Source organism: Rhinopithecus bieti, unplaced genomic scaffold (genome assembly GCF_001698545.2).
Source record: "Rhinopithecus bieti isolate Rb0 unplaced genomic scaffold, ASM169854v2 scaffold_33664, whole genome shotgun sequence".
NCBI lineage: Eukaryota > Metazoa > Chordata > Mammalia > Primates > Cercopithecidae > Rhinopithecus > Rhinopithecus bieti.
The window spans coordinates 555725-560457 of NW_016814733.1; the positions used below are offsets into that span (position 1 = coordinate 555725).

General features: G+C 36.5%; 1 long non-coding RNA gene across 1 annotated transcript in view; it reads right to left on the reverse strand.

Annotated features, from left to right (window-relative positions):
- Positions 1–3920, reverse strand: part of LOC108515171 (uncharacterized) — a 9587-nt gene extending 5667 nt beyond the window's left edge. Inside the window, exons 1-2 of the long non-coding RNA XR_001881440.1 lie at positions 3281–3920; positions 2140–2339 (exon numbers count right to left, since the gene is read on the reverse strand). This is a non-coding gene — a long non-coding RNA (uncharacterized LOC108515171). The remainder of the gene's footprint in view (positions 1–2139; positions 2340–3280) is intronic.
- Between the last annotated feature and the right edge of the window lie 813 nt (positions 3921–4733).

Genomic DNA, 4733 nt, shown 5'->3' on the forward strand with positions numbered 1-4733 from the left:
GGGGGAGGGGGGAGGGATTGCATTGGGAGTTATACCTGATATAAATGATGAGTTGATGGGTGCTGACGAGTTGATGGGTGCAGCACACCAACATGGCACAAGTATACATATGTAACAAACCTGCACGTTATGCACATGTACCCTAGAACTTAAAGTATAATAAAAAAAAATATTGTTATTGAATAGCTTTGGTGTTTGAAAAATCTACATTAAAATCTTGCTCTTTCCTTGTTAGTTTGTAACCTTGAATCGTTTATTTAATATTGCTAACATTTAGCTGTCTTCTGTAAAATAGGAATAATAATGATATCTACTAACAGGTGGATGTAAAGATTATGTGAGATAAAGCATTCTTAACCCATTGTTTGTCAGATAACAAGAACACAATAAATAATGTAACAATGATAGTGGTAATTTTAGGAGAATTAGTATTTTCTTAGAATTTTGTAGTTTACTCTTAAAAGATAATAATTCATAGTTGTCTTTTCATGTCATCCTCTCAGGTTTTCAGAACAAGATTGTGCCAGCTTCAGGAAACGGATTTTGAATTTCTCCATATTTGATATAGACAACTTAAATGGTATGAAAATTATATATTCCATGAAAGTCTAAAATAATTCATGGTTCTAGGACCTATATTTTATAAAATTTGAAAATATCTTTTAAATTTGTTTTATGTCTATTGATCTTTTCCGATTGTTCAATACCTTCTTAATCCCTTCTTTACTCAGCTTTTCGATTCCCCAAAGACTCAGTATTACAGCCTTTCTCTCAATTAATTTTGCTTGTCTATGCTTTAAGCCTTGTCTCTTTGATTGGTTTTATAGGTTAAAAACTCTTTTATTGATTGATCAGTGACTTATATATTTATATTTGGTTTTGATTATATTTTCTTTTTCTTTACTGCCCTCCTCTTTTTTGTTTTCCTCCTTAATATTTTGTAATATTTGATGTTATTTTCTTTTGAAGAATAAAAGCATTTGTTGCTATGCTTTATCGTAGAGTATGGCTTTGGTCATATCCCATAATTATAATTTCTCAAATCCTTCTAGCTATGAAGCTGGTTTGAGTCTTATCTTCTTGATGATTTTTAGAAGGTAAATCATTTGGGCTCATGAGGAACAGAGGAGCCAAACCACTATTGAGAAGATTGCTGTTCACCCTTTTGACAACCACACAAGCCACAGATGATACTCTCAGGTAATTTAGCCTGTAAGGAGAGTATTTGTGGATCACAGATTTAAATATACAGTTAGAATTTTGACTTTCCTCTCTCTTGTCTATGTCTTTTCTTACTCAGGAATTAATTACAAATTACAATAGGTTTTTAGGGGTGTAGGACTGAATGATACCTAGTTTCTGACCTTAGGAAGCTCCCAGCCCAGTGGAAGAAACATACAAGCAAACCCTTTGGAATGGTCTTTATCCATAGATGGTGTATTAGTTTCCCTCTGATGCTGTAACAAATTACCACAGATTTAGTGGCTTAAAACAACACAAATTTATCATCTTAGAGTTCTGGATGTCAGAAGTCAAACCTGTCTCACAGGTTAAAACCAAGGTGATAGAGGTCTGCATTCCTTTCTGGAGACTCTAAACCTAATCTGTTACCTTGCCTTTTCCAGATTCTAAAGCCTGCCTACATTCCTTCCCTGTGGCCCCTTCCTCCATCTTCAAATCTAGCAGTTCTGGGAAAATCTTTCTTATGATGCATTTCTCTGGTTCTAACTCCTCTGCCTCCCCTTTCACCATTTAAGGACGCTCTTATTAAATTAGACTCACCCAGAAAATCCAGGATGATCTTCTCATTTTAACATCAGCTGATTAGCAACCTTGCTTCCATCTGCTACCTGAATTCTCATAGCCATGTAACGTAACACATTCACGAATTTTGGAGAAGACATGTACTTCTTTGGAGTGACAGAGGGACTAGCTACTACACATTGGAAGAATCAAGTATTCAGTATGAGGTTATTGACATAAGGAAGAACACACACAAGAATTTTATGTGAATTTTATAGGAATAAGCAGGAGTAAATGCGGTAAACAGAGTATGAAAGAACGTTTCAATCCCAGGGAACAGTGTGAGCAAAGGAATGAAGTGAATAGAGGAGATCAAGTCTGGGTTACCTGACTTACTGCTGAGTGATTTTACAGCTTGGAAGTAACACTTCTCTGGTAGCAAGGTTCTCCAGAAGTGTGTGGTTGTGAGCTCACAGTTTTGTCATTGGTTCTGTTTAGGGTCCAATATTGCATGTCATTCATTCTCTGCTTTCCTCCAGACGGGAAGTTCTCAATTAGTGTTACAATGGGATGGGACCCATATGTTGAAAATAAAGCTATATAGGAAAATGTTGGAGATTGCATTTATGTACAGATTTGGCAGTATCTGTCAACTCAGTAATGGCTAACATGTCATACATACACTTGGCAAAGAGTGATGACAGCAAATAACAAGTACGAAAGAAGTAATTGAGGTGGTCATAAAAGGACAAACACAAATGTATGCAGATGTTTAATAAGCACTCATGACAAAACAGTGTATAATTGCAGAAATATTTTCAAATCTAGGCAACCCCTCTATGTTTCACTGTCACTGATGCATGTTAAGCAACTCTCATTTACATGTGAACTCCATGATCTTCAACTTGATTTGCAAGATTGTAATACCCATCAGCACCCTTACTCTAATCTAAGAAATTCTGGAAATGAAGAGCAAATAGGCAATATAAAGTCTATCTGAATATTTACAGAAGGAAGAAGTACTTCATTTCCTGCATCAGAAGTAATGCAACAATTAATTAACCCAGGCAATAGGAATTTCTCTTGCATACCACTTCTACCTCTTCTGGGTGACAAGGACCCGCTGTTCTTTTCAGGAAATGTATTTGACTTTTATTTCAGGTATAAACATATGTGAAATAAATAGCTTATTTATTTATTATGATGTGTAAACATATGTTTATTCCTGGAATAAAAGTCAAATGGCTTTGGGAGGCCGAGGTGGGCAGATCACAAGGTCAGGAGTTTGAGACCAGCCTGGCCAATATGGTGAAACCCCATCTCTGCTAAAAATATAAAACGTAGCCGGACATGTTGACACATGCCTGTAGTGTCGGGAGTCTGAGGCAGAAGAATCACTTGAACCTGGGGTCGGAGGTTGCAGTGAGCTGAGATCACACCACTGCACTTCAGTCTGGGTGACGGAGTGAGACTCGGTTTCAAAAAAAAAAATGTCAAATGGCACTGGAGACATAAGACTGAGCCCTGGGGGACCAACCTTCTTGTTATCTCAGACTGTTCCTGAAGTTTTGCTCCTTATTTTCATGTGACCACAAATTCACTTTGTTCATTCAGTCTTACGTTACCTTCTCCTGGTATCCTCATGACCCCTCACCCATTGAAGTTTGTTCTAACTTCCTATCTGTAACCAACTTCAAAGTGTCCACCATGCGGTGATTTCCTTCTTCACTTCCATTATTCCAGCCACTTGCATGGGGACAGCAATAGTCTCTCCTTGGTGTTAGCCAGCAGGACTCTGTCAAGCTCAACTAAATTCCGAATGTCCCCATATAAAATAAAAATTTCTGGCATTTCTTTGATCTTCTGCCATATTCCCTGTTTTCGGTAATCAATTGTGTTTAACAATTTACTTAACCACATGATAAACGTAAAAACATTGCTGCCCTGTTAATGTTATGTTACTGCATATAATAACTCAAAAGGCAGAAATCTGTGGTATTTAAAATTTCCTTTGTAAAACTTCCATACAATGATACTTTTAAAACTTAACAAAGAAACCTAGCTCTCCTTTTTGCTTGCTCCAGCCTTCCTTTCTTCTTCCCTCTTGTCCCCATTTTTAAGGGCCCATTGTGCTCCAAGCATTGTGTCTGATTAAGGATATGTTCAGGTTGGTAAGTACAGAACGTTATTGTCAAGGTTCTGTTCTTTGAATTTTTATGATGCAGAACTTAGAGACCAAGAAAGTCAAAGAAGAAAGGGACTGAAGAATGTCAAAGAAATGACCTAGCACTACAAGCCATAAAGTAATGACAGTTTCAAGGGGAAGAATAGAGAGAAAGAGGAATCATGTGGAGAGGAAGAAGGTGGGGAGTTAAGGAGAGAATCTGGTAAGGAACGACTTGAGAAAAGATGTGCTAGAGTAACTCTGGGATCAAAGAAACATGAACAGCCAGGAAAATGAGATTTTTTTTTAATGTTTCCAAGTACTTCATATTCTGATCCCCTGTGAGTAAAATAAGGAGTTTCTTTTTAATTAGGTTGTTCTGTTAAACTTTGTCTTTTGCACAGGCCATAGCTCTGAGACTGATTATATAGATTTATGAATACAGAGAAAATATAACTAAAACAAAATATCTGGCCAGTCTACACATACTGCCTATTAGATTTTATAATTCTGTTTGAATAAATACATTTAGAACAAATAATATGATTTTATCATCATTAATTTCTTGAAATAGTTTCAGGATCTAAACTTTCATTTAGTATCTTTAATACTTATAAATTTTGTTTGCCCCATAGTATGTAAGTATGTACAACAGGTTTTCTGAATTTCATTTTCCCCACTTTGGGCCTGTTGAGTGTGTGTGTGTGTGCGCGCGTGTGTGTGTGTGAGAGACTGTGGTCTCAGAATCAAAAACTAGCTTGAGTATTAAACCAACTCATGCAAGGTTACATGGTCTCAATTTTACTCATGATAACCTTATGACAAA